The 13330-nt window shown below is 34.4% G+C and overlaps 1 long non-coding RNA gene across 1 annotated transcript in view; it reads right to left on the reverse strand.

Moving 5' to 3' along the window:
• Positions 1-300: 300 nt before the first annotated feature.
• Positions 301-13330, reverse strand: part of LOC129616000 (uncharacterized) — a 32703-nt gene continuing 19673 nt past the window's right edge. The window contains exon 3 of the long non-coding RNA XR_008697508.1: positions 301-703. This is a non-coding gene — a long non-coding RNA (uncharacterized LOC129616000). The remainder of the gene's footprint in view (positions 704-13330) is intronic.

Below are 13330 nucleotides of genomic sequence, written 5' to 3' on the forward strand. Positions count from 1 at the left end.
TTTAGGCACCTAAATAGGTCGCTTTAAACTGGAAAAAAGTCGCTTAAAGAGGTTCTAACAAACTTTAAAAATTATACCAAAAAAATTAAGGTATCACATTTATTTCAATAAATTTATAAAATTGAACATAAAACAATAAAATTCAACTGAAAAAAACCAAATAAATTAACTAAGGATACAATATAACAAAGTTTATCTCAAAAATAATAAACAAAACCTAGAATTCAGGCTTATAAAAACCCAAAAGTATCACGAATCAAAAATATAAATTAAAATTAAAAAAAAATTGTGCAACCAAAATAAAGCATCAGTTTTATTGTACAATTTGATTAAATATCAAATTAAATTTTCTGACATAATTTAAAATTGCAGTTTATAATGAAAATGATTACGCAAATTTTCAAACGTAAAATGTTGTTGGTTATCAGTTGAAGTCACTGGCACAAATTTAAATGTCTTGATTTCAGCATTTTTGTATAAATTTTGAGGAGATGCTGTGTTCCAAGCGATAACGTTTGTAACATTTTTTAAAATATTGAAATCACTAGTTTTTTTAGGAATATTGGCGATTTTAACTTTAACTGAGACTGCATGTGACCCAATTACGTTATTTATTTTTGCAAAAGCATCTTCAATAATCTCTATATGAGCATGAAGAGATAACCCAGAAGACTCCAAGCGAGTGATTGAATTGCGAAGAAAACTGAAATTGGCACATAAAAATATAAAATCACTTTTTAATTTATTTTTAAAACCTAAATTTGAAAACATGCATAGAATCTTCTTCTGGTAAGTTGAACAACACATTTTCAATTATTTCAAAATTGTGGGCATAATATATTATTAACTATTATAACACGGTGGGATCTGACCATGTCCCCCACCGTGCTATAGGTTAAGGTAGAAGTGATAAATTGGGTTTAATTTCTTTCAGAATTTATATACACCAGCACCCATGCCGCGATCGCCTTTAGAGCCATTTGTGTACCACACGGAAGCCTTAGCCGGCAAGGAGGCTATAATTGACTCGACGGATTCCCCTTCAGGTATTATTACCTGCAGGTTCCTCTCGCATTTAACCGTCTTGATTAGGAAGTCCGACGCCTCCGAAACTCTTCACCCAATCCAACTTTTTGTAGAATGGAGTTGCGTCCTGCCGAGCCACGTCCTATATATTCTGAGAGCTTCAGTCTTGTAGCCCTGACCACCGCAACGCCATCAACACGAAGATGCAAGGGAAGAAGTCCCAGCATCCTTTCAAGCGCTGTCATCGGCGAGGTCCTCAGGGCACCAGTGGGACCCAGACAAACTAACTTTTGTACTCTGTTAAGAATAATTTGGGCCCCCCTCATACAAAGACAACATACGTTACCGTTGGCCGTACCAAAGTCTTGTACCGCCACACCACACCAGTTAGAGGCTAAGGCCCCAGGTCCTCCAGAATAAGGATCTACAGTTGAGTGCGCTTCGACACTGTAGTCTCGAATTTGCCCTGGACCAAAACTAGGTCGTGAACATAGCTAATGCATCCGAATCCTGATTGCTCCAATCTCAGAAGTAACTGGTCCATAACTAGAAACCTCGAAAGTGATGAAAAAGCCCCACTCTGTGCGCAGCCCCTAGTGGCTGCGACCATCAAGGAGTTAGTATCAATTACCGCCTCGATTCTTCTACCCCTGTGCATGTTAGTAGTCCATTCAATAGTAGAGCACCTCCATCATTTGCCCCTCGACGTCATTGCTTGCTTAAAAGCACCCGAAATATTTATGAAAGTACCCGCTAGTATCTCTTTATTTTGCAGCGTATTTTCAACTTCATGAAGAGCGGTTTTCGGGCCTAGTAGGCATGTTGGCCGGGATGTATTGGATGTGTTAATTTCCCAGTCTACCCTCTCTTCGCAGATATCACATTGTAACCGCACGCAGGAACCGCTTGATATAATGGTTCCTGCGTACCCGCCCAATCACGATCGGCTAGAGACCTGAAGCCAGAAAGGTGTGTAATCGTGAAGCCACTATCTGGCCTTTTAATGAAACCCAATAGATTCCTGTGATCCATCGACATAACTCTCTGCAATCTATATGCAGCTGGGAGCTCCTCGATGCTTCCACAGAGATTTCGCCAGCTCAATCTCTTGCTTCAACGTAATGTTTTTTCGTAATTTTTTGAGGCCATCCTTTAGGGCTCCCAGTCCGCTGTGTTTTTGGTTTTGTTGAACAGGCTCCTTGATGTTCTTCTGAGCTTCTTGAGCTCAGAATTGCACCAAGGCACATCCCTTTTGTTGTTGACCCTTGTCAACGTTGAGCTGCAACGTTGTTGTTGATTTCTGTTGCCGCCGCTTTTAGATCTCCCACTGTTAGGTCCGGAAACCGGTTAAAAAGTCTCTCGTTAAAAAGAGACCAGTTCGTGTTTCTAGGTTTCCTGATATAGGATTTCGTGAGGGAAGGCTCCCTTAAAACATGCCAGCCGGAGACAATGTCTTATCCCCGCCCTTAACAAGGTGAGATCCAGTACCTCCCGTCGAATGGCATTTATGACAGTGGGTTGGCAACCCACATTTGCTTCTCGGGCGTTTTTGTTGGAGCTTCCCCAAGCTACGTGATGGGTGTCGACGTCGCATCTGGTTATAAAGTTCAGCATCAACACCATGCGGGGGACATCAAGTGTCCTCAGCAAAATGGGCCGGAAGACGATGTTGCCGAATAGCCAGTTCACCCTAAATTTTTGTGGCTTCAGAAGCTCCAAAGTTTTTAAGCCAACGGAGATGATGACCTGGAGAAAATTTTTCACTTTGTCTATCCGAGAAAGGATTCTTAGATCACAATCTCGAAGTTCTCGATTCTTGATTTTGAGCTGCTAACGCTCATGTTGTTACCGTCCTTTATATCCTGCGGGGGTAAGCAAAAAATATTACAGGACAATGTTACCAAGGCCATTGGATATCTCAGCGTCCACGCAACTATCGCTGAGCCATCCGTCCCTTTTCTGACTACCCAGAAAAGAGGAGCAAATACCATCCAACGGGAGGTTCAAGGCTAGAGTCATGATTGAACGCTGCATCTGTTGAAGCTGGACCTCGGTCAATTTCTTTTGAGGATATTGTTCCTCAGTTATGGCTAAATACATGGCCTTAACAATATCCGTAAAAGATTGGAGCCGGTTTTCGACGGCTGTGACAGCATGGGAACAATGTTTCCACTTTTCCTATCCCTTTTTGAGGGGTTGTTTTTTGGGAAGCTGTCATCCGACCTGTTCCGTTTAGACTTATATTTTGGAGCCTTTTGAGCTCTGTCGCCAATCGTTAATTTAGCCAGTTCGAGGCCTTGTTGCGAGACAGCCCCGTACGAAGAAGCTTTCTGAGACGCCTCTTCACTGCGCCAGTTAGGGACTTCTGGACACGGAGATCACAAAGTCAATCTCGAAGCTCTGCAGTTGTTGAGACAGATTTTGTACATTTTCACTCTGTCCAATAGAAAGTGCAGTTAGGTCTAAGTTTTCCGAGTCGGAAGAGTTTGGTTTGCTTTCAGAAACGGACAAAAGCTCGTTCTGCTTTTTGTAAGCACGAAGTGTGTTTAGGCCTGAAGGCCGTGTAATAGGAGAAACCGAAGGTTGGCCCTTATTAGATAATGTCTTAGAGCCTGAAGGCTCTAGAGTTTGAGAACCCGAAGGTTGCTCGTTGTTTAGTTCTGGTGCATCCAAAAGAGCACCTCCCTTAAGATTTTAATTTTTTTTATCCATATATAGTAGGCAGAGCCTCATACCGTGGGAAGACATTTACTTAAACCGGAAGTCGCCCGGTATCAGGAGTTCTGTTCGATCAAGTATTGACTCCCTTGGATATCCAGTCCTCGGCGCACTTATCCCGTCTTGGCTTGGAGTTGGAACCTACTAGAGATTGACTGGAGCCATTACTCTATGCGTTGGGACTTATTAGAGATTGGCTATTGTCGATACTCTATGCCCTTGGGAAGTCGACACTCTATGCCTTGCTCTTTTAGACCGCAATCAGTCCTTATTGAGCCCCTTCACCATGGCAAGGTGGATTCCCGACGGAGGAGAACATTATAGTTAATTAATGTAATTATTTTCCCATATATAACTTTCTCACAATATTTTAGTAGGACTTAATTTACATACATTTTGTTTGATAATTTTACTTTAAGTAAATTTGAAACACATATTATGATACACAAATTGACATGGGAAAATTAAGAATTTAATTAATGCATAAATTGTCAATAAGGTAGCATATTGGAAAGATATCATTAGAATTAGAAGGTAAAACTACCGCAAATTAACGTATCAATGTTCAACGACCAGTATGGCTCATGGACCAGCTTTTTTAACGTATTGAATTCGCTAATATTAGCTAATTGGATAACGTTCAAAAATTTCATTATCTCAAAAGTCTACTGTCGGCAGAGCCAATGAACTTAATAAAACATCTGTTAATAACTAACGAAAATTACGTTACTGTATGGGAATTAACAAACAGCCAGGTACAACACAAGAATACTGTTCTCAGCATATATGAATAAGTTACTATCTCTATCTCATTTAAATAAAGAAACATATTACAGTTCCTAGGAACAAGGTTTCAGGTATTAGAAACTTTGGGGGGCTTGACAATAAAAACAAAACATGAAGAGCGAAGCAACCAAATGTATCACAGCGTGATGAAGGTAAAAGAATGTCCAATTTGTAAAAAGTGGCGGAAAATATCAAAACATCAAAGACATGAGTATTACTCGAAAATTGGCAGCAGTAGGAAGGCACAACTTATGCTTAAACTGTCTCAGCAGCAATCATGTGAGAAACAAGTGCATTTCAAAGAACATTTGCATGAAATGCAACAAAAATCATTACAGCTTGCTACATGATGAATGCAGAATAAAAACACATAATGCACCTAGTAATTCGGGCGGGCAATCATATAACTGCGTTATACCAAAAAATGCAACTGTTTTATTACCTACAGGAATGTATGATATAATTCTATCATTGTATGATAAATATCATTTGTGAAATATTGCTTAGTGGAAAAATAAAAGGACAATCATACTATCCAATAGCTCAGCAAACAGTCTTTGGATGAATTGCAGCTGGTCCTGAAGCAGTTAAAACCCTTAAGAACAGCTTAATATGAATGATATGGCGAAAGAAGATGAAAAAATGAAGCATTTTGTGAAGCAACTACTCAGCGTAGTAACGAAGGGAGATATATTGCCAGAATCCAGAGAAGACTATAAAGCCGCATTGCTTAATAACGACAGTAAAAAGAAAGCAATCGCACGCCTAATTAATATGGAATAAAGTTTGTATTGTAGAACTTTTCGCTTCAGCAAGTGAAAATACTGCTTTTAAGAACAGTCTATGTATATCCACCACACTATTAAAATTATTTTCATTCATAAACAAAACTATTTCTAGGATTGCATATATTTAGGATGAACGATTTATGCAGTCTTTGAAATGGAGCAAAAAATTAACATGAAGAGGGGTTAACATAATGTTCGATTTTAAGGGTTAATGGTGTGAGTAAAGAAAAATAATTATATTTTTTAATGTCATGGAATTTACCGTTAGGTTTGGAAAATATAAGGCGGCTTCGGAAATATAAAGTGTCAAAAATTCAAATTTTACAAATTTCAGGAGGCGATAACTTGAGAGGCGGTGGAGATGGAAAAAAATTTTCTTCAAACGAAATGAAGCATTTATTGGTGTCTAAAAGCTTCTAAAATTTCAGGGTTCTACAGGCTGGGGTCTAGAAGAAAAACGACATCAAAAATTTGAAAAAAACGGACTTTAGATAATGGTAAATTTGAACGGCCATTTTGTTTTTCTAAAGCTTAACTATAGTATGCTGCATTAGGGGAAGCAAGCCACTGCCTTTCTGCGTTTGCAAAATTTTAAAGATGCTTATGGTTTCACTGCACTAGATAGTTAAAAAATGGCATTTTTAGGGTTTTGGGGGGTATAACTTCTAGAGGGGGGAGATAGGTAAAAATTTTGTTCAACGGAAATAAGTTTCTAGTAAAGGTCTATGCAAGTATTAAATTTCAGCTTTCCATCTTCAAGGGTGTAGAAGTTTTGTAAACAGACACACGGACAAATGGAGGGATGGACAGAGTGAAACTAATAAGTACTTTTTTTCAAAAATTTTTAGTAAAGTGCCAAAAACACTTCGCAAGAAACCGAAAACTTGCCGAAAGTTACAAAGCATTTATGTGAGAATATGAGAAAATAGGCGATACGAAAAAATGTGAAATGGGCAACCAAGATGAATCATACTTTTTACCACATCATGCAGTTATAAAAGAAGAAAGCGCAACCACGAAACTTCGTGTTGTATTTGATGGATCGCAAAACAACATAAGTATCAATGATGTCATGAGGCCAGGGCCTAAACTTCAACAAAATTTAACTTCTGTTATAACCCGATGGAAAAAATACAAATGTCAAACGCGCTGGCTTTAGATTTCACAATCGGGCAGGCAACAATCTACAACTCATAAACAATACAATGCCGGAAAAATGTGATGAATTGGGAAGTACACAAACTGAGTCGCGTAAAATATTTGGAATACGACGGTATCCAAAAGAAGAGGAATTTAGAATTATAATTGAACGTCCGAACAAACAAAAATATATCACAAAAAGAGTTGTACTCTCCGAAATTTCCAGAATTTTCAATCCACTTGGGTGGGTAGCACCAGTTGCATTAACCGCCAAAATGATATTCTGTAAGACATATGGAACAAAAATAATTCTTGGGATGAGCTATTACCATCATGTCTACATGATAAATATACCGATTTTCGCAACCAATTGCAATTTATAGATCATGTAAAAGTTTAAAGGTGGTTTTTCTACATTTCAACCAAACCACTTAAACTTCGTGGGTGCTGTTACGCTTCAGGTAGGGCATATGCTCGAATAGTATACCCACGACTGCATCAAGGTGGTTATAAATCAATATTAGTCACTGCCTAAAAAAACTTAGCATCGTCTTCACAAAAATTTTAAAATCCGCGACTAGAACTAAAAGAAGCAGAATTACTAATAAAATTGCTTAATAAGGTTGCGGTTGTAGTACTGTATGTATGGACCGATTCCCAAGTAGTACCTTCCTGGCTCCAGAAAAACCTAAGAAAGTGGAAAACCTTTATTGCCAAATCATTCAACTATCACCAAGGAAGACTATTTGAAACTATGTTAAACGACTGAAAATCCCACTGACTTGGCGTCAAGAGGAAAAACAAATTATTGAAAACAAATTTTGGTGGTCAGGACCAGAATGGCTACATAATGACGCAACAAATGTGACAGACAAGGCGCTTCAACTAACACAGTTGGACTTGGTAACAAGAAAACCAACTTTTCCATTCAAAGATGAAACTCTTTGCATTGAATGATTTTCATCATTACCAAGGCTACAAAGAACTATCGCCTTCTTTCAAAGTACTTGTAAAAATGCAAAAAATCTAAAAAGGAGAATAATGGACAACTAACAACAACTGGAAATTGCAGTGTATCATAAGTGGTTACATTCGGCGTGGTACCTTCATTCCTGAAATCAAAAATATACAGCAACTTCTGCAACTAGACAAATTAATGACGATACGAGGGCGAATGGCATTGTTTCGCTTCATGTTTGAATGCAAAATTTTGTTGCCACAACCAGAATTGTATCCAATTTTCCACATAATCCCGATACTAATACTTCATGAGAATGATTTTGTCAACCCATCATCAGAATACATCATAGTTAATTTAACTCGTGACTCATATTATCCAATTAAGGAAACTGAGTTTAAAAATTGCCTATACTTCAAAGTCAACAAATTTTATTGCCGGAAGTTGTATCCTATATACAACGAAAAATCGGGAGTTGCTCAATGTGAAGTACAACTATTTAATCACTAGGCAGAGCAACCTGAAAATGTTGTGATTTCAAAGATGAATCGGTAAAAAATATGGATTCCTATGAAACGTTATGGACAAAAGAAGAACGTTGTGGACAAAAGAAGAATTTAATTTGCTAATAATATTAGCAAATTAAGTTCTTATGTCTTCTTAAGTTCTGCTAATAATATTAAAAATAATATTAAAAAAGATTGAAAAAATGTTAAACCACGAAAAAGGTTGGAAAAGGTTATTCCAAATCGATGCCAAATAAAAGGAAATTTTATGAAACGCATTTGTGTGTTGGTAAATATGACCTAACAAATACTACTAAAAATAGGTAAAAACCTAAAAATCCGTTTCCTGGTCTTGGCTAACTATTTGAGTTTTTGAAAAACTAATTGAATGTCAACACATTTATAATTTTTTTTCAATAAATTAAATTTCTTCCTTGTTAATATTTGCATGTACAAAATATTAACTTTTATCAACTTTTAGTGATCAAAATTAGCATTTCATGATGAATTGTGATGACAATTTTGAATTCAGTAAAAAAATTTTTTATAAAATACCAAATGAAATTGGCAATCCCAAAATTCCGTTCACATATCGCTTCATTTTAGTTAATCTTGAAATTTCCGTTTCTTTCAGTTTAATTTTGAAATTTCCGTTATAGTTCTTACATTCCAATTTCTAGTTCTGTTCCGTATATGAGTGACAATATTCGTTCCAAAGTAACAATTTTTATCTCATAAGACTCTTGTATATGCTATGTTAAGAAGTATAAGCTATGTATATTAAGAATTCTTTAAGAACATTACTCTTATAATTGCAGTCTTGTAGAACACGAAAAGACCCTAATATCTTTATAAAAACAAAAAAGCGCAATTACTAGAGTTATTAATTCTTATAATTAAAGTTAAGCTCCCATTAAAAGAGTTGTTAAAGCATATAACTCTCATACGAGTTTTGGTATACGAAAGCTCTGACAAGCCATTTATATTAGTGTTACTAGAAAGAGAAAGCAATACTTGTGGAATAAATATAACGGCCTTACATCGAACATTCCACTTTTAATAATTATTTTCATTAAATATTTGTATTCAAAAACTTAATATCATAAAATTATAAATATGGGAAATTGAAATAATTTTTTTGCCATGATTATAAATCAAAAAGTTGCTGGCATTAAAATTTTATTGATAACAGTTGATGTTGTACTTCGAAAAAAAGCAACGCCAACTAAAAATATTTAAAATTTAAAAAATTTTTATACATATTTTTTAACCTAATTTTAAAATTTAAGAATTGTTAAGCAAAAAATAAATATACTAATGTGCATAAATTCCAACTAAAGCTTTATTATATTCAAATAAAACTATAATTTTGCATTTCATTAACTTTAATTTAATAATTTCTATAAATATTTTTCGGACTTCTTTCCAAAAAAGAGAATTCTCAGTCTCATTAGGGTTAAAATTTAGATAAGGAAAAATGACAATACTAAAATGGTCGTGTCTAACAACTAGACTTATAAAGAAATTCTTTTAAGAACAAAATTCTATAAGAGTTGACATCTTATAAAAAATACTTTATGAGAATTAAAATTTTTTACGGCTGGCTGAAAGTAGTTTTACTATGAGAGTAGCAGAATTTTTAACACTACAAGTGCTAAGTCTTATTATAAACAAAAAAAGAAAATAAAATTATGAAAGCATTGGAGTGTGGTATGAGAGTATGAGATGGTGGTGTAGTTATTATTCTTGGAAATTGTTACTTGGGTTACCATGTCATCTATCGTTATCCGAGGCCGCGCTTCAGTTTCTTGGGTCATTTATGTCTCAATTACCAGGTAAATTGCTGTAAATTTACATATGTCTTTATGTTTTGTCGTTTTACATTTATCTGTTACAATTATCTAGCAAAGACTCTAAGGGCTAAAATTAATTTGAATTAATATTTAACGATCGATTATCAAAACTCGATAAGGGTTCTAGGTATTTTTGGAATGCTGTCTGTTTAATAAAAAGGAAGAGTACGTCTATATCATACCCAAGTATAAAGTTGTAAAGATATATAACATCTAAACAAAATACTGATTTGTTTGCTGATTCTTTTGTGAAAAAACATAATGTGTTTGGGTGATAATACAAAAAAAAATTGGTTTCTGAAAGTAAGTGGAATTTCGTCCTGACAACAGTTATTGTATATAAACTTGAGGTATTACGGGAAATTTTCCGACGTTTGAGCGAGCGCAAGGCTTCTGGTCGTGACGGTATTGCGAATGGATATATTAAACCACTTTCAAATTCAGGTTTAGTTTTAGCAACATTAATTGTAAATCCATGCCTAAAACTCTGTTATTTATCTGGTGAATGGAAAAAGGTGGCGGTTGGACTACGATCACATTAGATGCTACCGCCATTGTTGTATCACTGGCAAACGTGGCCACAGTTATATCCTTTAAATCTGTCGAACCCGTTGTGTAAAGCCCGTATAATATAGGATTCAGAATACAGCCTTGAGGCACACCAGCCTTAATTTCCCTGAGCATGGAATACTCCCCGTCCTGCTTGGTTCGAAAAAGTTTGTCACATAAATATGATTCAAGTAATTGCATGAATTGCAAAGGTGTTAATTTCTTTAGCTTAAATAATAAACCGTCGGACCAAACTTTATCGAACGCCTGTGCTACGTTCAGAAATGTTGTCGAATATATTTGCCTTTCTTATTTATTATTATTCTTATATTGTCGAAGACCAAACTAATGGTTTGGAATCAATTTCTTATTTTCTATTATGGACATCAACCTTCTTAACAGTAGTTTTTCAAAAAGTTTTGATTGGTATCATTGATGGTAACATATCTTATGTTTATTGCTGCCTTCATAATTTTTTTCAAAAATGTTAATGCAATTCTCGACAATTATGTTCTTATTTCAGCAGTATTGGGATTAAAACCTGGGTTTTTTATTCAAGTTTAGTGATTTCATAAAAATTTCTTTTTGTGTCAGTAGAGCTATAGTGTTTTCATCCAATAAAAATTTTCATTTCATTTGGTTGAAAAATTTTTCTAAATTGTCAGCAAAGAATTTCGCTTTATATTATTGTCTTTTGCTTATCATTCGTCTGCTTTTTTCAATAGGGGTTTCTTTTTATAACTTGCTTTCCCCAAAGAATAATTTGTATTTTTAGTTGCTGATAAGCCCTTATATCCCGCCATTTTTATCCTGCTATTATTTTTTTTTACTATTTAAGTTTCTATGACAGTTTTATTTGACGTTTAATTTGGTCACTGACTAAGGGTAATTGCAGTCATTAAAACATATTGAACGCCTTACGATCCCTTAGTTGTATACCATATGTCTATATAAGCTCTTTTATTTGGTGTTTTGTATTGACACTCGCGTACTATTCAAATTTCATTGTGGTAGATCTATTAAATATTTGTTATATAATTTACATATACAGATTTACTTTCATTAATTAATTCTATTTTCCGTTGATTAATATCGGGATGTAATTCCTGCTGCAAACATTGCTATATGTGGATAAATGAAGCAATAGTTACGTTCCCTACGGAAACTTTTTCTAATTGCTAAGTAAACTCGTTCGGGTTAATCCGAAAAAGTCTGTCAAACAAATATGATTCAGGTAACTCCACGGTCCGTAAGAGCATAAATTTCTTAAGTTTTTTTTTTTTTTCTTTATTTGTAAATACATAGTAAAAATATAATACAATTTTAAAAGTTGATATAAAACATTATTTGATCGTAGCATAAGCGGTGTGATCTTTTAATGATTAAATTATTTATATTGGTGTATTAGGTATACAAAATAAAATTTATACATATAATTTTAAAATATATTTCATCTCCAAAAATATTATATTGAATTAAAAAAAAAAATAAAATGAAAAAAAGGATACAAAAAAAAAATTTTGGCACAATAATAACAAGCAAATTTTTGTATAAAAACAAAAACAAAAAAAAAAAGAGAAAATGTTAAAACAACTATAACAATGAACATTGCACATCATACTGCCTTATGGTATATTCTGACACAATATATATCTTTTCATTTTATTTTTAAATATACTAATTAAATCAATTTGTTTAAGCTTGATGGGAAGTTCATTATATAATTTCAAGCACTTAAAAAGACAATTATTTTTTTGTTGATTTGTCCTGAATAAAGATAAATAAAAATTTGATTTATTTCGGGTATTGTGGTTATGAATATCTATACCCCTATTGAGAATAAAATTATGTTTTATTTTATTATTTATTATCTTAAATGCCGTTAAATAGAGTTCGAGTTTGCAGATATTATCAAAACTAATATATTTTTCAGTATATAGCAAACTTGTTGGATACAAGCTAGAATAGAAATGGATGATTTTAATTGCCTTCTTGTGTAAGATATCCAGTTGATGTAATGCTTGCATGCTAGCTCCACTCCATATAGGATTTAAGTAAATAATATGCGATAATATAAAAGCAGAATAGATGGAATATAAAGCGTTAGCTGAAATATATTTCCGAATTCTTCTAAGAACGAAAAGATACATCGAAATTTTCCTAGAAATATGGGAAATGTGATCCACCCATTTCAATCTTTTATCTATTAATAATCCTAAGTCTAATCTATTTATCTATTAATAATCAAGGGAAAAATCTAAGGAACTATAGGTTTTATTGCCCAAAAGTAATATTTTTGTTTTACTAACATTTAAACATAGTCTATGATGTGTAATCCACTCCTCTACTTTAATAAGGTCCCCCTCAACGAAATTTCTAAGAGAACTTTCATTCGAAGCAGCATATTTCAAGACTGTATCATCCGCATATAATTGAATCGAGATCCAATCGTGAAATGTCTTCAATGTAAATTTTGAACAAATCAGACCCCAGAATTGAACCCTGCGGGACACCTTTAGATATGGGCAACAAACCACTTAAAGAAAATCCTATTTTGACTTTTTGCAATCTACCACTCAAATATGTTCTGAAAAAATTAACCTCCTGCGGAGAGAAGTTCAGATTTATCAATTTGGAGAGTAAAATCTCGTGATCAACGCAGTCGAATGCCTTTTGTAGATCCAGTGATAGAACAGCAACGAATTTACCATCATCCATACTTAATTACTTAAATTTAAGCTATAAAATTACTTAAATTTAAGCATGCCGCAGTCGTGTTTGAGTTTGTTTCGAAACCGTACTGATGTTCATGTAAAATATTGTTGTTTGTTAGAAATTCATCCATGCGATTCTTTATGACTTTTTCAAATATTTTTGACAACGCTGTCAAAACAGATGTTGGGCGGTGGTTGGAGGGGTCCGTCAAGCTTCCGCCCTTATGAATTGGTGTCACGGTTGCTATCTTGAGAGACTGTGGAAATATAGATCTTTCGAAAGAATCGTTTA

This window comes from Condylostylus longicornis, unplaced genomic scaffold (genome assembly GCF_029603195.1).
Source record: "Condylostylus longicornis isolate FDR11 unplaced genomic scaffold, ASM2960319v2 ptg000157l, whole genome shotgun sequence".
In the NCBI taxonomy this organism is placed as follows: domain Eukaryota; kingdom Metazoa; phylum Arthropoda; class Insecta; order Diptera; family Dolichopodidae; genus Condylostylus; species Condylostylus longicornis.